The sequence below is a fragment of the Symphalangus syndactylus genome, chromosome 18, assembly GCF_028878055.3.
Source record: "Symphalangus syndactylus isolate Jambi chromosome 18, NHGRI_mSymSyn1-v2.1_pri, whole genome shotgun sequence".
Classification (NCBI taxonomy): domain Eukaryota; kingdom Metazoa; phylum Chordata; class Mammalia; order Primates; family Hylobatidae; genus Symphalangus; species Symphalangus syndactylus.
In genome coordinates this window covers 48,727,255-48,750,903 of record NC_072440.2, presented here as the reverse complement: position 1 = coordinate 48,750,903, position 23,649 = coordinate 48,727,255, and the positions used below count along the sequence as shown (strand labels likewise).

The window sequence follows — 23,649 nt, the reverse complement described above, 5'->3', positions numbered from 1 at the left end:
GATCTCGTCTCACTGCAAGCTTCGCCTCCCAGGTTCACGCCATTCTCCTGCCTCAGCCTCCCGAGTAGCTGGGATTACAGGCACCCGCCACCACGCCCGGCTAATTTTTTTGTATTTTTAGTAGAGACGGGGTTTCATCGTGTTAACCAGGATGGTCTTGATCTCCTGACCTCGTGATCCGCCCGCCTCAGCCTCCCAAAGTGCTGAGATTACAGGCGTGAGCCACCGCGCCTGGCCTAGCTGGCATTTCTTTACAACTTAACTGGCAGTATGTATTTGGTCATATCACTTCCCACCTGCTCTAGACCTCCGTTTGCTCATCTGCAAAGTGATAGTATTTGAAAGGTTAATTCTAAGATTCCTTCTAGCTGTCATGATCTCTGCTTCTATTTAGAACATCTTTATTTCTTGGGGTGGGCGGGCATTCAAAGAAATAAATTCAGAAGGTAGAAGTGTTCTGAAATACACAGTTTGTTAAACTAAACTCATTCCAAAGAAGCACACATTCTGTTTTTCTCCTCAACTACTTTCTTGTTTTAAGGTTTATATTTTCAAAATGATGCTTTCTGAATAAATATATGGGGGCAATAAAACCAGCCATAAAAGCAAACCGGTAAGGTGGCAATAAAATATGAATCATGGTTCCCAGGATCAGTAGAATTGCCAGAATGTACACATCACCGTGTATGACACTAATAATTGTTGTGTTCTCTAGGGGGGAGGCATGTACTAACCTAGGACTGAGCAGACATTGAAGTATAGAGTGGGGAAAATAACATAAAAGAACCTCTCTATGTCTTAGAGCCAGTATGGCTCAAAAATTTACCATTTGGAAGAGTTGTAGTTGGATCAAGGTATGATCCAGCAGATAAAATGGTGTCAAGAAATTGAGGGAAGTACTTTCTGTCATTGATTCTGTACTTTACAAGATGAGTGATGATGAAGAAGGTTATCGACCTTTATGTATCAACTTCTCCGCAGTGAACTAGTGAAATAACACTCGACTTCCCTCAGTTGTATGTGTTTCTTCATAAGACTAATATTTATAAAAGGTTTCAGTCTCTTTGTAAGGAAGAACTCTGTAATAATAATAATAGTAATAATAAGGACTGTAGTCATTTCCCACCACAAATGTTCAGGAAATAAAATGAATAGTGTCACAGAGCAATTTGCTGAACTATATTTTGTAAGTACAAATAGGAATTTTCTGCATCACATGCAATTCAGTCTATCGAATTTGTATGAACATTAACCAAGTTAACCAAGGGGAATACAATACAGGAGCTGTAATTTAATGATCACACTAGACAGCAGCCTCCCACATAGCAAGAGGTTATCATAATTATTTACATTTGGGTGTAGAAAGAAGACAAAATGTGTCATCTTTTTGGTTACTGCTTACATTAAAAAAAGGAAATGCTCTTCTCAGAAGGGTGCAGTAAGCAATATGAATTAATTAAAACTCACTCACTTTGATACTGGAAGCATAAATTTATATCCAGTAAGTAATTTCTCTAATTTAAGACAAGAGGTTCTCTTGGGAAGAGAAAATCTTCAAAAGATGTAGAGAAAGGAAATCAGGACTTTTGACGTATCACTGCAGCCACATATCCAACAGCTGGCTGATACAGTTTTGAGACTACACTGGAGAACTGCAGATTCTTGAGGAGTCTACACCTTGCCTCCAGTTTCTTCCACTCAGAATTTCCAAGGTTTATACTTGTATGTACACTGCTTGCTGGATATAGATAGGTGTTTACAGAACATATATTATTAGAACCAGGGAGAGTAAACAGAATATCTGTCTAAATTAACTTGAAATAGAAACCTTTTCCTGTCCAGCCACTTTGGGATAATCAGATTTTTATTTGAATAGAAATGAGATTTAGGGATAGAAGATGGTCATAGATAGAGATGTTTTCCCCAATCTTGTAATGAAATCACCTTCCACTATTTTTACAACATTTTCTAAAATATTGAATTGAGCAAGAGATTAAGAAAAATCTTGCTTTGGTGTGTGTTCTCTGCCATGAACGTGGTTTTAAGGATAAAAATGTACTCCATGCTCATGAATACATCCTCACCAGTTTACAAGGGGGAGTGAGGTCATGAAATTCAGCAAGCACATCTGAGCAAACCATGTAATCAGGGTGATGGAGGCTTTCTAGCTTTATTTAAGAGAAAAGAGGACTCTAAAAGGCCAGGACCAGGACCAGTTAGGCAAAATGTGAAGCAGATTGGAGTATTAAAATCTACTAAAAATAGAATACTTCCAAAGATGATATATGGAGTCGCTTTTAGAAGTAAGAGAATTATGCAACTAGGAGGAAGTAGGAGGTTACTGGGAATATTTTATGTAAAAAAGAGCTTAGAGATCAATTTACCTATTTCACATCTCTTCTGAGATCATGCTCTGAAAACTCTATTTAGTAGCCAGACTTATTATTATTATTATTATTTATTTTACTTGAAGTTCTGGGATACATGTGCAGAAAAATATGGAATGCTTCACAAATTTATGTGTCATCCTTGCATAGGGGCCATGCTTATCTTCTCTATATCATTCCAATTTTAGTATATGTGCTGCCGAAGCAAGCACCAGACTTATTTTTATTGCGTATTCTCTGAATACCAGATATATGATTAGATTTAGCAAGCAAGTTACTTATCATGTTATATGATGCTTCCCAAACAACATTGTAAAGCTGCATTTCTTTGGAAGTCAACTACTGTACTCAAATTCATATGAGCTACATGAGACAAGTAAGAAATACATCCACAAATTTAAACATATTTATTGAGTGACTACAATATGCCAGGTACCATTCTAGGTGCTGAGTATACCTTGGAGAACAACTGCGAATTGCCCTGAACTTTTTCTACTGGGGAAGGAGATAGATAGTAAATATGGAACACATGTACTGTGTCAGAATATCGTAAGTTTATGGAGGAAAGTAAAACAGGAAGGGGGCCTACGGAGCGCCAAGCCTGGTCAATGGGATAGGGATGTGCAATGTTATCTAGAAAATTCTAAGATAGGTGCTCTGAGAAGGTAGCATTTAGGCCACAACTTGAAACTCAGATGAGCCCACTGTCAATGAAACTTAAAGTTAAATTTAAATTATTTTTACCTTTATCAATGTAGATTCACTCTTTATTCCATCTTGTCTTATGTTTTATCCAAGAAAGACACAAGTCTAAGATCTTGAGGCATTTAACTTTCTTAAATCTTTACACTTCTCTATGAAAGCACTTACCCCATAAGAAAAACTGTAATCTTTGTCCTGTACTGTAATGCAATGCAGTGTGTGGCAGAAAGCATAAAAGTGAGAACTAAGAAACTGGGTTCTAGTTGTATGATTTATATATTAATTAATAACCTCAGTTTGTTCATTTGGGAAATGAGGGCATTACACTATTTCAATATTTCCAAAAGGAGCATAACATTTCATGGAGCACTTGTGCTGGAGATACTTGAAAATCAAGAGTGGACAATTAAATTTGGAAGCATCATATGTCAGATGGCCCCTACTGAGGAGTCCAAAGGCATTTCAGCAGGTTAAAGAAACTGAGGAGGTAGTGAATAAAGGAAGCCATTTAACGATTAACTTTGTTTAACTCAAAATTTCCTAAACATAGAACAAACTTGGGAAACACTGAAATAGACCATCAACGCTAATGTTTTTACAGTAAGTGTTCTTTTTCATTGTTAGTTCCATTCTACTGTATCCGTAAAGATGACCTAATTATGCAGAGACTGACAACCACATAAAAATCTCAGATACTTAAAACAATAAAACTTATTCCTTACTTATGCGACATGTCCATTGAGGATTGGCTCTAGCCTTCGTTCCACAGTTTTCTCACTGCATTTTCCAATAAGCAAAACCACCACAGTCTAAGCATTATCCATCAGTCTGGCATAAAAAAGAGAGGCTACTGTGACCTAATTTGAAGTGCATTTGGAAGTATATGCTTAATTTGTGCTTGAAAAAGTACAGATATTGGTGAAAGCACTAATGACTCCATGTTTACCTCCTGAAATAACCTCATGGCTACATTAAATCTAATAAATGCTAGATTTTATAAGTTTTATGTTGTCAACTGCTGGATTTTGTGGTCTTCCAATAAGACTTTATTCTGGTAGGCAATAGGTTACTTGTGGATAAGCTTTATCTTTTTGAGACTTAATTTCAAGTTCTTTTTGGATAGGACTAGAGTATCCTTTTTTCCTAATGCTCATTTAGCCCTGTTTCTGAGGCATGACCCTCCTTTCATGGCCTCTATTGAATGGTTTGATGAGTCAAGAAGGTTTCTCTCTTCTGGCTAGTGGAAATTTCAACAATTCTTGACCCTGTGTAAACTGAATATTATTCATTGCCCGCTCTCCAGCAACTGTCACTTCTTCAGAAGTTGTTGCCTAGCCTCCTGGGGATTCACTCTATGCATGCAGAGGTTGATATTAAGCCAAAGATTCAAAGGACTGCTGTGCATATTTTTGGAATTCTTCCCCTGTATGGCTCCCTCCTGTAAATGGCCTGCAAATTCTACCCACCTCCTCACTCAGGGAGGCCAGCAGGATCTGTTTGGATTTCCCATCCCTGCATTGCAGTCTAGAAATTTTCTCTAGGCATAAAGCCTGGGCAGCAATAAGTCTCATTTCTTTGGTTCTTTTCTGTCAAGGATCCCAGTGCTGTACTGTCTGCTGCTCAAAGTATGAAAATAGTTATTTCCTACATTTTGTCTAGTTTTCTAGTTGTTTATGGCAGGAGGCTAATTTCAAACCCTGTTGTTCCCTCACGGCTGGAAACTCAAGTTTCCTAAATCTAAATTTAGCCCTTGTTTTATAAATACTTGGTTTTCCAGCATGGCAAAGCATCATGTCTTGAATGTCAACAAAATGGATTTCTTGTTTTTCCCTGGGAGAACAGAAAGCTATAAACATGAGAAACTCCAAATACTGTACTTCCAATTTCCTGAAATGTAACTCCTGGAGCCAATGGGAAAAGTATATGCTGACCTAAGTAATTGTCAAGATATGTAAGCAAAGAGACCATTTCTAAGGCAACCAACTTATTTTTTTTTCCTGAAGCATCAATACGTAGTAAAAATATTCATTTCTATAAATATTTGTCTTGAAGTCAAATAGAAACTAAGATATATTATCAAGAAACTAGCACAAACCTAATCTAGAAAACTAGCAATAATTTTATTATACATGATATTTCTTGGTAAGCCAATGATTTGAGTTCTTACATTGGAATATCAAGTATCTCCTGGTACTAAACATTAAATAATAACCTTAGAAATTGTATGAAAGGGCCAAAATAGAAACTGTAGTTTGTAGTGTTGCAGTATCCTAGTGCCTAGAGCATATTAGGTTCCCCAATAGATATTACTTGAATACTGGATGAATGAAAGAAAGATGACAAGAAAAGGTGAGGTGTTACGATGTAGTAAAAATTATTTCTTAGAAGGAAGGCATTTCTTTTTACTTCCTTGAAGTCCTGAGTTCTGAGAAAGTGTCTAAGGCCATTGATTTTAGCATCAGACAGATACATGGATATAATTCTCACAAGAATTCTGGAGACTGCAATAATAATAATAATAAATAATGATGCAATAATGATATAGTAATAATAAATAATGAATAATCATGATGGTGAATAACGATAATGAATTATTCTTGTGTGCTTTCTATGCACCAAATGCTGTTCTATGCACTTTTAATGTTTACCTCATTGATCCTTTATCAACTATGAAATGAATACTACCGCCCCATTTTATAGTTATGGAGATTAAGGAATAGGGATAATGAGTAACGTGAGCATGGTGATGGAGCAAGTAGTGGCAGATAAAGGTTGTGAATCTACAGTCTGGTCCTAGTGCCATCAGTTTTAACTACAGAGCTATACTGACTCTCTGTACACTGGGACCAAATATAGAGGAGCTCACCAATATGAAAAGTATAGAAAATCCTTCCAGAAGTTAAAATATAAAACTAACAATGAATTTTAAATTTTTAAAAAATTTTAGTAGAGACAAGGTCTCAATATGTTGCCCAGGCTGGCTTCCAACTCCTGAGCTCAAGTGATGCCCCTGTAATCCCAAAGTTCTGGGATTACAGGTATGAGCCACCCTGCCTGGCTATAGTTCCTTAGTGTCAGTTCAAGTGTTCCATTCAATATTGGAAGTCCAGTGGCAGTCTGCTTCCATTCTGTTTCTTTCTCTGTACATGTTGTGATGAATGATAAATTGTTTTCCTTTTATTTTATTTATTCCTGTGATTTAGCTTATGGAGAAGAATAAAAGGGTTAAAGCTCCCAGGCCCAAAACAGAATTTACCAGAAATGAAGATATGTGTAATAATTTCCAAATTGTATTTACGGATACCATTTTATTCTATCGATTGGAACTGTACTCAGCAACGGGGATCATACAAAGGAGATAAGAGAGAATAAGAAATTGAAACAAAGCATTGATGGAAGTTTCCTAACAGCAAAAAATGAGAAGGCTGTGCCATCCCAGGGGAAATGGGGGTGGATCTGATGCCTGAAACAATGAGAGCTGTGATGGAATCAATGGCAGCGGATCCCGTAATTACTAAATTAGACTGTTCCATTTCTGGATAATGCATGCTGCATTTTGATCTTGATTTGAAATCCAATTAGTTCAGGATCATCATTCTTTTTAGTTCTAGCTTCTCTCTGGTGACTTTGAGACTAAAGCTATAGTGTAGTATTTTTGTGTTTGTTCTTTCATGTCTTTGAAGATACGGTTTTTTAAATCTATGGCAACAGGTGTCCTCTGCTCCCACTCTTACATATTTTACTGATTACTCTCTTGGTTTATTCTCACATGCTCTGAAGTCATAGTAACCAGTGAAATGTTACATTGATACACATTTGGCTTTTCCAATAAATAGTGACAACCAACCATGAAACACTTGTCTTTGAAATCACCGCTACCTTTTAATATTTTTAAAAAATGTTTTATTTACTAGATAGTTTGCCTTTGTGGATTGGTGTTATTCTTAATTCTCCTGCTTTCCTTTACTGAAATTAAAGGGGCAAATCTTATATTATGAAAGGAACCCTTAAATGAAAAGAACATATTTTAGGTCTGTCACGTATGAAAGATGAAGACTTCTGACAACATAGCGTTTGTTTTTTCATTTTCTGGTGAGGGTGAGAAGGGAACTTCAGGCAGCCCATTGAAATAGCTTCAGTTTGCTCATGTGACTATATTAGCAAGAAGTTGATTGAAGATAGTCTGAAATAGTTTCAGCAAAAGACCTTAGGATGTATACATTAGAAATATATACACTTGTGGTTCATGATTATGAAATTATTTTGAATGTAGTTTTGCTTTTGCTTGTCGAATACATGAAAAGAAACCTCTGGAATTGTGGTATAATATAAATTATAAAAATATAATTTTCATACTGAAGTATGAATATTTATAGTCTACAATAATTTTATACCACAAGAAAGAAAACAGGCACTGTTTTCCTCCATGGGCTTGCTGAAGAAAATGTGAAACATTGATTGAGAGCTACTTGTTAATTCACACTAGGGAACCATGTAGATTACTTAATTTTGAAAATTACAATGTAAACAAAACCAATGCCATAAAGGAGTTCAAGGGCCCTACATCAAAATAATATTTTGTTCATTTACTTTGACAAGTGTGGTTCATATACTCAAGTGTTACTTATGAGTATATTGCATTTGAATTAACATAGTGCATTTCATCAAAATAATAAAATCTTAGTGACATAATAACTTATAAAGAGAGTTCATCACATTTTTCTGATACAGATATTTTAAATAATCTGTATAAATTTATGAGTGCATTAACGTTACATTTCTCAGTCTCTGTCTCTTCTCTCTCTTCCTCTCACTTTTTCTCACACACACAGAGAACTAAAAGTAAATTTAACGATTTTACTGCCTTTTCTGAAACTCAGAGATTATTAAAACTGATTGTGTGGTTGATAATTCATATATTGCTGTATTAGTCTGATTTTACATTGCTATAAAGATACTATCTGAGACTGGGTAATTTATAAACAAAGAGGTTTGATTGATTCACAGTTCCACATGGCTGGGGAGGCCTTGGGAAACCTAGAATCATGCTCCAAAATGAAAGGAAAGCAGGCAGCTTCTTACACGGCAGCAGGAGATAGAGAAGTGCTTCGATGGGGAACTTGCAAACACTTTTAAAACCGTCAGCTCTCCTGAGAAGTCCCTCACTATCATAAGAACGGCATGGGAGAAACCACATCCATGATCCAATCACCTCCCACCAGGTCCCTCCCTTGACACCTGGGGATTACAATTCTGATTATAATTCAGATTACAATTCAAGATGAGATTTGGGTGGGAAAACAGCCAAACCATATCAACTGCTATATTGTTAGTCTGCATTCTTCCTATTCAAAAGCAGTTTCTATGTTTATGGTTGCATAGCAAATAGAATATTGTGACTGATTTTTAAACAAAATTAAATGTGTTAAAATTATGAGCCTAGTAAATTATATAGTCTAATATTATGAATGAACCAAGAAATGGGGAGAGGGGAATATTATTAGGTTGGTGCAAAAATAATTGAGGTTTTCCATTAAAAGTAACAGCAAAAACCACAACTACTTTTGCACCAACCTAATAGCATATTGATATTGAGGAAGGCAGAGATGTAAGGGTTCATCATTTTAAAAATTCTATCTTTTTAAAGCTTACATTTCATAAAATGGATTAATTTTGCGGCTAGATCAGAGTTCACTTTTTTATATTAATTTTGTATATGTTCAGAGAAAGAGCACAGAAATGTTATTTTTAAAACTATTATTATGTAAACTTTATCGTAGTTATCAAAATGCTAGACTACACAATAAAAATTAGCTGGAAAATGAAAGCAATTATAAATTATGTTAAATATATCCATGTCTAAATAGAGAAAAAATGCCAATTTATGCATATCTATATTATGACATATCATGGTAATTATTTTAAAAAGAGATTTCTAAAATAAATTATATCAGTACTACTTCAGTTCACTTTTGTGAGTAGATTTAGTTTATAATTATAAACAACATAAAGGATGCCAAGATGCTTTTCTGCTGTTTTCTTCAAGTAATTTCACAATTTCAAGTCTTACATTTAATACATTTTGAGTTGATTTTTATATATGGTTTGAGAAATGAGTTCAATTTCATTCTCCTGTATGTAAATACCAAGTTTCCTTATCACCAATTATTGAAGACACTATCCTTCCCCCATTGTGCTTTCTTGGCACCTTTGTTGAAGATCAATTTATAGTAAATGTAAAGACTTATTTTTGGACTTCTTGTTCAGTTCTATTGCTCTATATGTGTGTATTTATGCTAGTACCATACTGTTTTGATTACTGTGGCTTTGTAGCACATTTTGAAATAAGGTGGTGTGATGCCTCCACCTGAGGCATTTTGATCAAGATTGCATTGCTTATTTAGGGTCTTTTCTGTATGAAGTTTAGGATTTTTTTTTCGTTTTTTTCTTTTTTTTTTCTCATTTATTTTCTTTTATTTTATTATTATTATACTTTAAGTTTTAGGGTACATGTGCACAATGTGCAGGTTTGTTGCATATGTATACATGTGCCATGTTGGTGTGCTGCACCCATTAACTAGTCATATAGCATTAGGTATATCTCCTAATGCTATCCCTCCCCCCTCCCCCACCCCACAACAGTCCCTGGAGTGTGATGCTCCCCTTCCTGTGTCCATGAGTTCTCATTGTTCAACTCCCACCTATGAGTGAGAACATGCAGTGTTTGGTTTTCTGTCCTTGTGATAGTTTACTGAGAATGATGATTTCCAGTTTCATCCATGTCCCTACAAAGGACATGAACTCATCATTTTTTATGGCTGCATAGTATTCCATGGTGTATATGTGCCACATTTTCTTAATCCAGCCTATCATTGTTGGACATTTGGGTTGGTTCCAAGACTTTGCTATTGTGAATAGCGCCGCAATAAACATACGCGTGCATGTGTCTTTATAGCAGCATGATTTATAATCCTTTGGGTATATACCCAGTAATGGGATGGCTGGGTCAAATGGTATTTCTAGTTCTAGATCCTTGAGGAATCGCCACACTGACTTCCACAATGATTGAACTAGTTTACAGTCCCACCAACAGTGTAAAAGTGTTCCTATTTCTCCACATCCTCTCTAGCACCTGTCGTTTCCTGACTTTTTAATGATGGCCATTCTAATGTGAGATGGTATCTCATTGTGGTTTTGATTTGCATTTCTCTGATGGCCAGTGATGATGAGCATTTTTTCATGTGTTTTTTGGCTGCATAAATGTCTTCTTTTGAGAAGTGTCTGTTCATGTCCTTTGCCCACTTTTTGATGGGATTGTTTGTTTTTTTCTTGTAAATTTGTTTGAGATCATTGTAGATTCTGGATATTAGCCCTTTGTCAGATGAGTAGGTTGAGAAAATTTTCTCCCATTCTGTAAGTTGCCTGTTCACTCTGATGGTAGCTTCTTTTGCTGTGCAGAAGCTCTTTAGTTTAATTAGATCCCATTTGTCAATTTTGGCTTCTGTTGCCATTGCTTTTGGTGTTTTAGACATGAAGTCCTTGACCATGCCTATGTCCTGAATGGTATTGCCTAGGTTTTCTTCTAGGGTTTTTATGGTTTTAGGTGTAACATTTAAGTCTTTAATCCACCTGGAATTAATTTTTGTATAAGGTGTAAGGAAGGGATGCAGTTTCAGCTTTCTATATATGCCTAGCAAGTTTTCCCAGCACCATTTATTAAATGGGGAACCCTTTCCCCATTGCATGTTTTTGTCAGATTTGTCAAAGATCAGGTAGTTGTAGATACACAGCGTTATTTCTGAGGGCTCTGTTCTGTTCCATTGATCTCTATCTCTGTTTTGGTACCAATACCATGCTGTTTTGGTTGCTGTAGCCTTGTAGTATAGTTTGAAGTCAGGTAGCGTGATGCCTCCAGCTTTGTTCTTTTGGCTTAGGATTGACTTGGCGATGCAGGCTCTTTTTTGGTTCCATATGGACTTTAAAGTAGTTTTTTCCAATTCTTTGAAGAAAGTCATTGGTAGCTTGATGGGGATGGCATTGAATCTATAAATTACCTTGGGCAGTATAGCCATTTTCACGATATTGATGCTTCCAACCCATGAGCATGGAATGTTCTTCCATTTGTTTGCATCCTCTTTTATTTCATTGAGCAGTGGTTTGTAGTTCTCCTTGAAGAGGTCCTTCACATCCCTTGTAAGTTAGATTCCTAGGTATTTTATTCTCTTTGAAGCAATTGTGAATGGGAGTTCACTCACGATTTGGCTCTCTGTCTGTTATTGGTGTATAAGAATGCATGTGATTTTTGTACACTGATTTTGTATCCTGAGACTTTGCTGAAGTTGCTTATCAGCTTAAGGAGATTTTGGGCTGAGATGATGGGGTTTTCTAGATATACAATTATGTCATCTGCAAACAGGGACAATTTGACTCCCTCTTTTTCTAATTGAATACCCTTTATTTCCTTCTCCTGCCTGATTGCCCTGGCCAGAACTTCTAACACTGTATTGAATAGGAGTGGTGAGAGAGGGCATCCCTGTCTTGTGCCAGTTTTCAAAGGGAATGCTTCCAGTTTTTGTCCATTCAGTATGATATTGGCTGTGGGTTTGTCATAGATAGCTCTTATTAATTTGAGATACGTCCCATCAATACCTAATTTATTGAGCGTTTTTAGCATGAAGGGTTTTTGAATTTTGTCAAAGGCCTTTTCTGCATCTATTGAGATAATCATGTGGTTTTTGTCTTTGGTTCTGTTTATATGCCGGATTACATTTATTGATTTGCATATGTTGAACCAGGCTTTCATCCCAGGGATGAAGCCCACATGATCATGGTGGTTAAGTTTTTTGATGTGCTGCTGGATTCGGTTTGCCAGTATTTTATTGAGGATTTTTGCATCAATATTCATCAAGGATATTGGTCTGAAATTCTGTTTTTTGGTTGTGTCTCTGCCCGGCTTTGGGATTAGGATGATGCTGGCCTCATAAAATGAGTTAGGGAGGATTCCCTCTTTTCCTATTGATTGGAATAACTTCAGAAGGAATGGTACGAGCTCCTCCTTGTAGCTCTGGTAGAATTCGGCTGTGAATTCATCTGGTCCTGGACTCTTTTTGGTTGGTAAGCTATTGATTATTGCCACAATTTCAGAGCCTGTTATTGGTCTATTCAGAGATTCAACTTCTTCCTGGTTTAGTCTTGGGAGGGTGTTTTTGTCCAGGAATTTATACATTTCTTCTAGATTTTCTAGTTTATTTGTGTAGAGGTGTTTGTAGTATTCTCTGATGGTAGATTGTATTTCTGTGGGATCGGTGGTCATATCCCCTTTTTCATTTTTTATTGAATGTATTTGATTTTATTGCATCTGTTTGATTCTTTATTAGTCTTGCTAGCAGTCTATCAATTTTGTTGATCTTTTCAAATAACCGGCTCCTGGATTCATTAATTTTCTGAAGGGTTTTTTGTGTCTCTATTTCCTTCAGTTCTGCTCTGATTTTAGTTATTTCTAGCCTTCTCCTAGCTTTTGAATGTGTTTGCTCTTGCTTTTCTAGTTCTTTTAATTGTGATGTTAGGGTGTCAATTTTGGATCTTTCCTGCTTTCTCTTGTGGGCATTTAGTGCTGTAAATTTCCCTCTACACACTGCTTTGGATGTGTCCCAGAGATTCTGGTATGTTGTGTCTTTCTTCTCGTTGGTTTCAAAGAACATCTTTATTTCTGCCTTCATTTCATTATGTACCCAGTAGTCATTCAGGAGCAGGTTGTTCAGTTTCCATGTAGTTGAGTGGCTTTGAGTGATTTTCTTAATCCTGAGTTCTAGTTTGATTGCACTGTGGTCTGAGAGACAGTTTGTTATAATTTCTGTTCTTTTACATTTGCTGAGGAGAGCTTTACTTCCAACTATGTGGTCAATTTTGGAATAGGTGTGGGGTGGTGCTGAAAAAAATGTATATTCTGTTGATTTGGGGTGGAGAGTTCTGTAGATGTCTATTAGGTTCACTTGGTGCAGAGCTGAGTTCAATTCCTGGGTATCCTTGTTAACTTTCTGTCTCGTTGATCTGTCTAATGTTGACAGTGGGGTGTTAAAGTCTCCCATTATTATTGTGTGGGTGTCTAAGTCTCTTTGTAGGTCACTAAGGACTTGCTTTATGAATCTGGGTGCTCCTGTATTGAGTGCATATATATTTAGGATAGTTAGCTCTTCTTGTTGAATTGATCCCTTTACCATTATGTAATGGCCTTCTTTGTTTCTTTTGATCTTTGTTGGTTTAAAGTCTGTTTTATAAGAGACTAGGATTGCAACCCCTGCCTTTTTTTGTTTTCCATTTGCTTGGTAGATCTTCCTCCATCCTTTTATTTTGAGCCTATGTGTGTCTCTGCTCATGAAATGGGTTTCCTGAATACAGCACATTGATGGGTCTTGACTCTTTATTCAATTTGCCAGTCTGTGTCTTTTAATTGAGCATTTAGCCCATTTACATTTAAAGTTAATATTGTTATGTGTGAATTTGATCCTGTCACTATGATGTTAGCTGGTTATTTTGCTCTTTAGTTGATGCAGTTTCTTCCTAGCCTCAATGGTCTTTACAATTTGGCATGATTTTGCAGTGGCTGGTATCAATTTTTCCTTTCCATGTTTAGTGCTTCCTTCAGGAGCTCTTTTAGGGCAGGCCCGGTGGTGACAAAATCTCTCAGCATTTGTTTGTCTGTAAAGTATTTTATTTCTCCTTCACTTATGAAGCTTAGTTTGGCTGGATATGAAATTCTGGGTTGAAAATTCTTTTCTTTAAGAATGTTGAATATTGGCCCCCACTCTCTTCTGGCTTGTAGAGTTTCTGCTGAGAGATCAGCTGTTAGTCTGATGGGCTTCCCCTTTGTGGGTAACCTGACCTTTCTCTGGCTGCCGCTAACATTTTTTCCTTCATTTCAACTTTGGTGAATCTGATAATTACGTGTCTTGGAGTTGCTCTTCTCAAGGAGTATCTTTGTGGCATTCTCTGTATTTCCTGAATCTGAATGTTGGCCTGCCTTGCTAAATTGGGGAAGTTCTGGATAATATCCTGCAGAGTGTTTTCCAACTTGGTTCCATTCTCCCCATCACTTTCAGGTACACTGATTAGATGTAGATTTGGTCTTTTCACATAGTCCCATATTTCTTGGGGGCTTTGTTCATGTCTTTTTATTCCTTTTTCGCTAAACTTCCCTTCTCGCTTCATTTCATTCATTTCATCTTCCATCACTGATACCTTTTCTTCCAGTTGATCGCATGGGCTCCTCAGGCTTGTGCATTCTTCATGTAGTTCTCGAGTCTTGGCTTTCAGCTCCATCATTTCCTTTAAGCACTTCTCTGTATTGGTTATTCTAGTTATCCATTCATCTAATTTTTTTTCAAAGTTTTTAACTTCTTTGCCATTGGTTTGAATTTCCTCCTGTAGCTCAGAGTAGTTTGATCATCTGAAGCTGTCTTCTGTCAACTCGTCAAAGTCATTCTCAGTCCAGCTTTGTTCCATTGCTGGTGAGGAACTGTGCTCCTTTGGAGGAGGAGAGGTGCTCTGCTTTTTAGAGTTTCCAGTTTTTCTGCTCTGTTTTTTCCCCATCTTTGTGGTTTTATCTACTTTTGGTCTTTGATGATGGTGATGTACAGATGGGTTTTTGGTGTGGGTGTCCTTTCTGTTTGTTAGTTTTCCTTCAAACAGACAGGACTCTCGGCTGCAGGTCTGTTGGAGTTTGCTGGAGGTCCACTCCGGACGCTGTTTGCCTGGGTATCAGCAGCAGTGGCTGCAGAACAGCAGATTTTCATGAACCGCGAATGTTTCTGCCTGATCGTTCCTCTGGAAGTTTTGTCTCAGAGGAGTACCTGGCCATGTGAGGTGTCAGTCTGCTCCTACTGGGGGGTGTCTCCCAGTTACGTTGCTCGGTGGTCAGGGACCCAGTTGAGGAGGCAGTCTGCCCATTCTCAGATCTCTAGCTGCATGCTGGTAGAACCACTACTCTCTTCAAAGCTGTCAGACAGGGACATTTAAGTCTGCAGAGATTACTGCTGTCTTTTTGTTTGTCTGTGCCCTGCCCCCAGAGGTGGAGCCTACAGAGGCAGGCAGGCCTCCTTGAGCTGTAGTGGGCTCCACCCAGTTCGAGCTTCCTGACTGCTTTGTTTACCTAAGCAAGCCTGGGCAATGGCAGGCGCCCCTTCCCCAGCCTTGCTGCTACCTTGCAGTTTGATCTCAGACTGCTGTGCTAGCAATCAGTGAGACTCCATGGGCATAGGACCCTCCGAGCCAGGTGCAGGACACAATCTCCTGGTGTGCTGTGTTTTAAGCCCATCTGAAAAGCGCAGTATTAGGGTGGGAGTGACCTTATTTTCCAGGTGCCATCTGTCACCCCTTTCTTTGACTAGGAAAGGGAACTCCCTGACCCCTTGTGCTCCCCGAGTGAGGCAATGCCTCACCCTGCTTTGGCTCACGCACGATGTGCTGCATCCACTGTCCTGTGCCCACTGTCTGGCACTCCCTAGTGAGATGCAGCCAGTACCTCAGATGGAAATGCAGAAATCACTCATCTTCTGCATCGCTCATGCTGGGAGCTGTAGACCAGAGCTGTTCCTATTCGGCCATCTTTGAAATGACCAGGATTATTTTTTCTATTATTGTGAAAAGTGTCATTGAAATTACAATAGGAATTGCATTGATTCTGTAGATTGCTTTGGGTACCATAGAGATTTTAACAATATTCTTCTAATATATGCATATAAAATATCTTTTCATTAATTTGTATCTTCTTTAATTTCTTTTATCAATATTTCATAGTTTGCAGTGTATAGGTCATTTACTTTCTTGGTTAGATTTATTCTTAGGTATTTTAGTGTTATTGTAAATAGAATTGCTTTCTTAATTTATTTTTTGGGTAGTTCATTGTTATTGTATTAAAATGCAACCAATTTTTGTATGTTAATTTTGATCTTGCAACTTTACTGAATTTGATTAGTTCTCATAGTTTTTTTTGGTAGAGCCTTCAGGGTTTTCTACATATAAGATCACGTCATCTGCAGAGATAATTTTACTTCTTCCTTTTTTGGCTTGGAGGCCTTCTTTTTTTTTTTTTTCTTGTCTAATTGTTCTGAATTGAACTTTCAGAACTATGTTGAATAGAATTATTAAGAATTGGCTTCCTTGTCTTGTTTCTGATCTCAGAAGTAAAGTTTTTAGCTTTTCATTGTTGACTCTGCTAATAACTGTGGGCTTGTCATAAATGACCTTTATGATTTTGAGATACATTTCTTTTATACAAAATTTTTGAGAATTTTTATCATGAAAAGAATTTTGTCAGGGGAATCCAGCCAGGAACTCAGGCATTGTGTGGTTACTTTTTAAAGCTCTCAGTGAACAAATACTCTTGCCACCCACCAATCTCCGGTAGCCACTGAACCATGTGAAATGGGTTTTATAACTTTTACCCTTCAAGATCCCCCTGAATTTGCCAGCATCATCTTGACTTGGTAGTTGGTTAAAATAGGATGATAGGAGGCAGGGCCAAGATGGCCAACTAGAAGGAGGGTGATCAGAGGCCCCCATTGCAAAGACCCAAAACAGTGTGTGAATCTGGCACTGGCAACTGAGGTATCCAGGTTCTGTCATTAGGACTGACTAGGCAGGTGTTATGACCAACAGAGAGGTAAGAAGAGCAGTGTGGTGCAGCACCCACCTGAGAGCCACAAGGGGCAAGGGAGCCCCCACTTCCACCCAAAGGAATCAGCAAGTGAGAGTGTTACTCAACCTGGGAAATCATGCTTTTTCCATGGAACTGCGTAACCCATGGATTGGAAAATCCCACTTCGGAGCCCACACTGCCCGGGCATTGGGCCCCAACCATGGAGCTGTGCAGATTCTCAAAACCCTCTTGGCTAGAATTGGCCAAAGCCTGCCTAGTTCCCTGTGGGAGGGGATGTGGAAGGTTGGCGGGGCAGGGGTTGGAGGTTGGGGGTGACGCCATCACCACTGCTGCAGCTGCCTGTGTTGTAAGCCACAGGTTTGAGCTCCTTGAGGGAGGTGTGACAGCCAACACCATGGCTGCAGGGCCTCCCTGTAGGAACTCCAACTCCAGCTAGTGCTCAGTGACAGAATTCTGATCTCCCTGGGCCTGAGCCCATAGGGGGAGGGGTGGCCATAGTCTCCACAAATCAGCAGACTTGGTCTTTCCTCCTGCTAGCTCTGAGGAATCCAGGCAGCCCAGATGAATGGCTTTTCCCTGAGTGCATTGCATTCACTTCACCAAGGGACAGCCAAAGTGCCTCATTAAATGGGTCCAGCTTCCTGTGTCACCCAGGTAGGTGAGATCTCCCAACAGGGGTTATCAGACATCCTAAACAGGAGCATTCCTATTGGCATCAGATTGGTGCCCCTTGAGGTCAGAGATCCCGGATGAAGGAGCAGACATCCATGTTTGTTGTTCTCCAGCCTCCTCAAATGACATCTCCAGGTACAGGAGTGAACCAGATGAACAAGGCCAGAAGTGAACCCCCAGCAAACTGCAGCAGCCCTACAGAAGAAGGACCTGACTATTGAAAGAAAAACAAACAAACTGAAAGCAACAACAACAGCATCAACAAAAAAAGTTCCCCTAAAAACCTCATCCAAGGGTCAGTAGGCTCAAAGATCAAAACTAAACAAACTCAAGAAAATAGGAAAGAATCTCCAAAAAATGCTGAAAACCCAAAAGGTCAGAGTGCCTCTTCCCCTTCAAATGATCACAACACATCTCCAGCAAGTGTGCAGAACTGGACAGAGGATAACATGGATGAATTGACAGAAGTAGATTTCAGAAGGTGGGTAATGATAAACTTAGCTGAGGTAAAAAAAAGCATGTTCTAACCCAATGCAAAGAAGCTAAGAATGATGATAAAAGGTTACTGGAGCTGTTAACTAGAATAATCAGTTTAGATAGGAACATAAATGACCTGATGGAGCTGAAAAATGCTGTACAAGAACTTTCTGAAGCATACACAAGTATCAACAGTCAAATCAGTCAAGAGAAACAAAGAGTGTCAGAGCTGGAAGACTATCTTGGTGAAATAAGGCAGGCAGACAAGATTAGAGAAAAAAGAGTGAAAAGGAATGAACAAAACCTCCAAGAAATATGGGACTATGTAGAAAGACCAAACCTAATACTGATTGGAGTACCTGAAAGAGATGAAGAGAATAGACCCAAGTTGGAAAAACACACTTCAGGATATTATCCAAAAGAACTTCCCCAACCTAGCAACACAGGACAACACTGAAATTCAGGAAATACAGAGAACCCCACTAATATATTTCACAATAAGTTCAACTCCAAGACACATAATCAACAGATTCTCCAAGGTTGAAATGAAGGAAAAAATGTTAAGGGCAATCAGAGAGAAAGGCCAGGTCACCTACAAAAAGAAGCCCATCAAACTAACAGTGGATCTCTCAGCAGAAACCCTAAAAGCCAGAAGAGAGTGGGAGCCAATATTCAGCACTCTTAAAGAAAAGAATTTTCAACCCAGAATGCCATATCCAGCCAAACTAAGCTTCATAAACAAAGGAAAAATAAAATCCTTTTCAGACAAGCAAATGCTGAGGGAATTTGTCACAACCAGTCCTGCCTTGCAAGAGCTCCTGAAGGAAGCACTAAATATGGAAAGAAAGAACCATTGTAAGCCACTACAAAACATGAAAATAAAAAGATCAATGACACAATGAAGAAAGGACATCAACGAGTGTACAAAATAACCAGCTAGCATCATAATAACAGGATCAAATTCACACATGACAATATTAACCTTAAATTAAATGGGCTAACTGCCCCTATTAAAAGACACACACTGGCAAATTGGACAGAGTCAAGACCCATTGGTGTGCTGTATGCAGGAAATCCATCTCACATACAAAGACACACATAGGCTCAAAACAAAGGGATGGAGGAAAATTTACCAAGCAAATGGAGAGGAGAAAAAAGCAGGGGTTACAATCCTAGTCTCTGACAAAACAGCCTTTAAACCAGTAAAGATAAGAAAAAGACAAAAAAGACATTACATAATGGTAAAGGGATCAATTCAACAAGAAGAGCTAACTGTTCTAAATATATATGCACTCAATACAAGAGCACCCAGATTCATGAAACAAGTCCTTAGAGACCAACAAAGGGACTTAGACTCCCACACAATAGTAGTGGGAGACTTTAACACCCCACTGTCAAGATTAGACAGATCAATGAGACAGAAAATTAACAAGGATATTCATGACTTGAACTCAGCTCTGGATCTAGTGGACCTAATAGATATCTACCTAACTCTCCACACCAAAGCAACAGATTATACATTCTTAGTGCCACACGGCACTTACTTTAAAACTGATCACATAATTGGAAGTAAAACACTCCTCAGCAAATGCAAAAGAATGGAAATCATAACAGTCTTTCAGACCACAGTGCAATCAAATTAGAACTCAGGATTAAGAAACTTCCTCAAAACCACACAACTAGGTGGAACCTGAACAACCTGCTCTTGAATGACTCCTGAGTATATAATGAAATTAAGGCAGTAATCTAGAAGTTCTTTGAAACCAATGAGAGCAAAGATACAATGTACCAGAGTTTCTGGGATGCAGCTAAAACAGTGTTAAGATGGAAATTAATAGCATTAAATGCCCACATCAGAAAGCTAGAAAGATTTAAATCAGCACCCTACCATCACAATTAAAAGAACTAGAGAAGTGAGAGCAAACAAATCCAAAAGCTGGCAGAAGACAAGAAGTCACTAAGATCAGAGTGGAACTGAAGGAGATAGAAACATGAAAAACCCTTCAAAAAATCAATGAGTCCAGGAGTTGTTTTTCTTAAAAAATTAATAAAATAGACCACTAGCTAGACTAATAAAGAATAAAAGAAAGAAGAATCAAATAGACACAATAAAATGATAAAGGGGATATCACCATTGACCCCACAGAAATTCAAACAACCATCAGAGAACACTATAAACACCTCTACATAAATAAACTAGAAAATCTAGAAGAAATGGATAAATTCATGCATGCACACACCCTTCCAAGAACAAACCAGGAAGTAGTCAAATCTCTGAATAGACCAGTTTCAAGTTCTGAAATTGAGACAGTAATAAATAGCCCACCAACCAAAAAAGCCCAAGATGAGACAGATTCACAGCCGAATTCTACAAGAGCTACAAACAGGAACTGGTACCATCCCTTCAGAAACCTTTCCAAACAATTGAAAAGGAGGGACTCCTTCCTAATTCATTTCGTGAGGCCAGTATCATCCTGATACCAAATCCTAGAAGAGACACAACAAAAAAAAGATAACTTCAGGCCAATATCCCTGATGAACATCAATGGGAAAATCTTCAATAAAACACTGGAAAAACGAATCCAGCAGCATATCAAAAAGCTTATCAACCATGATCCAGTCGGCTTCATCCCTGGGATGCAAGGCTTGTTCAATATACACAAATCAATAAATATAATCCATCACATATAGAGAACCAATCACAAAAACCACATGATTATCTCAATAGATACAGAAAAGGCCTTCAATAAAATTCAACCTCCCTTCATGATAAAAATTCAATAAACTTGGTATTGATGGAACTTATCTCAAAATAATAAGAGCTATTTATGGCAAACCCACAGCCAATATCATACTAAATGGGCAAAAGCTGGAAGCATTCCCTTTGAAAACCAGCACAAGACAAGGATGCCCTCTCTCACCACTCCTATTCAACTTAGTATTGAAAGTTCTGGCTAGGGCAATCAGGCAAGAGAAAGAAATAAAGACTATTCAAATAGGAAGAGAGGAAGTCAGATTGTCTCTGTCTGCAGATCCTGTATTTAGAAAACCTCATTGTCTCAGGTCGAAAACTCACTAAGCTGATAAGCAACTTCTGCAATGTCTCAGGATACAAAATCAATGGGCAAAAATCACAAACATTCCTGTACACCAACAATAAACAAGCAGCCATTCACAATTGCTACAAACAGAACAAAATACCTAGGAATACAGCTAACAAGGGATGTGAAGGACCTCTTCAAAGAGAACTACAAACCACTGCTCAAGGAAATAATAGAGGACATAGACAAATGGAAAAACATTCCATCCTCTTTGATAGAAAGAATCAATATCATGAAAATGGCCATACTTGCCCAAAGTAATTAATAGATTAAATGCTATTCCCATCAAACTACAATGTCATTCTTCACAGAATTGGGAAAAACTAGTTTAAATTTCATATGGAACCAAAAAAGAACCCATATAGCCAAGACAATCCTAAGGAAAAAATAAAAGCTGGAGGTATCATGCTACCTGACTTCAAACTATACTACATGTCTACAATAAACAAAACAGCATGGTACTGGTACCAAAACCGATATATAGATCAATAGAACAGAATAGAGACCTCAGAATTAAGTTCACACATCTACAACCATCTGATTTTCTACAAACCTGACAAAAACAAGCAATAGGGAAAGGATTTTCTATTTAATAAATGGTGCTAGGAAAACTGGCTAGCCATATGCAGAAAACTGCAAATGGACACCTTCCTTATGCCTTATACAAAAATTAACTCAAGATAGACTAAAGACTTCAATATAAAACCCCAAACCTTAAAAACCCTAGAAAAAAAATCCTAGGCAATACCATTTAGGACATAGGCATGGGCAAAGATTTTTTGATTAAATCGGCAAAAGCAATTGCCACAAAAGCTAAAATTGACAAATGGGATCTAATTAAACTAAAAAGCTTCTGCACAACAAAAGAAATTATCATCAGACCAAACAGGTGACCTATAGAAAGGGAGAAAATTTTTGCAATCTACACATCTGACAAAGGTCTAATATCTAGAATGTACAAGGAACTTAAATTTACAACAAAAAAAAATCCCATCAAAAAGTGGGCAAATAATATGAACAAACACTTCTCAAAACAAGAGGTTCATGTGGCCAAGAAAATACGAAAGAAAAAGCTCAGCATCACTTATCACTAGAGAAATGCAAATCAAAACCACAATGAGATACCATCTCATGCCAGTCAGAATGATGATTATTAAAAAATCAAGAAACAACAGGTGCTAGTGAGGCTGTGGAGAAATAGGAAAGATTTTACATTGTTGATGAGAATGTAAATTAGTTCAACCATTGTGGAAGACACTGTGATGATTCCTCAATGATCTAGAACCAGAAATACCATTTGAACCAAAAATCCCATTACTGAGTATATACCCAAAGGAATATAAATAATTCTATTATAAAGCTACATGCACACACATGTTTATTTCAGCACTATTCACAATAGCAATACATGGAATCAACCTAAATGCCCATCAATGATAGACTGGATAAAGAAAATGTGGTACATATTTACCATGAAATACTGTGCAATCACAAAAAGGAATGAGATCATGTCCTTTGCAGGGACATGGATGAAGCTGGAAGCCATCATCTTCAGCGAACTAACACAAACACTGCATGTTCTCATTCATAAGTGGGAGTGGAACAATGAGAACACATAGACACAGGGAGGGGAGCAACACACTGGGTCCTATTGTTGGATTGGGGGGAAGTTGAGGGGAGAGAGAGCATCAGGACAAATAGCTAATGCATGCCGGACTTAAAACTTAGGTGACAGGTTGATAGGTGCAGCAAACCACTATGGCACACATATACCTATGTAACAAACCTGCATGTTCTGCATATGTATCCCAGCACTTAAAGCTAAAAAAAAAAAGGAATTTTTTCACATGCTTTTTCTTCATCTATTGAGATGATCATATTGTTTTTACCCTTCATTTTTGTTAATATGGTGTATAACATTTATTGATTTATGTATGTTGAATTATTCTTGCATCCCAGGGGAAAATTCCATTTGATCATGATGTATGATCTTTTAATGTGCTGTTGAATTCAGTTTATTAGTATCTTGTTGGAGATTTTTGCATGTGTGTTAATTAGGGATATTAGACTCAAATTTTTTTTCTTATATTGTCCTTATCTAAGTTTGATATTGTGTAAAATTAGTTTGTAAAATGAGTTTGGAAGTGTTTCCTCATTTTCAGTCTTCTGGAAGAGTTTGAGAAGGATTGGGATTAATTCTTCTTTGAATATGTGTAGAATTTGCCAAAGATGCCACAAGATTAAGGGGTTTCTTTGATGGGAGGTTTTTGATTAATGATTAAATCTCTACTCATTATTGGTCTGTTCAGATTTCCTATTTCTAATGATTAAGTCTTGATAGGTTGTATGTTTGCAGGAATTTGTCAAATTTTTGTATGTTTTCCAATTTGTTGGCATATAATTGTATTTGCAGTCTCTTGTAATTCTTTGTATCTTTGTGATATTCATTGTGTTCTTTTATTTCTTATTTTATTTATTTGAGGCTTCTCTCAACTCTTAGTTTCATTTATCTTTTCCAATCTTTTTCTAGTTTCCATTTCATTTACTTCTGGGATGATCTCTATTATTTTCTTCTATCTGCTAACATTGGGCTTAGTTTGTTCTCATTTTTCAAGTTCTTTGAGTTGTAAAATCAGGCTGTTTACTAGAGAGC

General features: G+C 37.6%; 1 non-coding gene across 1 annotated transcript; it reads right to left on the bottom strand.

The window, feature by feature from the left end:
- Positions 1 to 2,492: 2,492 nt before the first annotated feature.
- Positions 2,493 to 2,599, bottom strand: LOC129468771 (U6 spliceosomal RNA). The gene has a single exon (XR_008652831.2). It is a non-coding gene; the product is annotated as a U6 spliceosomal RNA (small nuclear RNA).
- Positions 2,600 to 23,649: the final 21,050 nt, after the last annotated feature.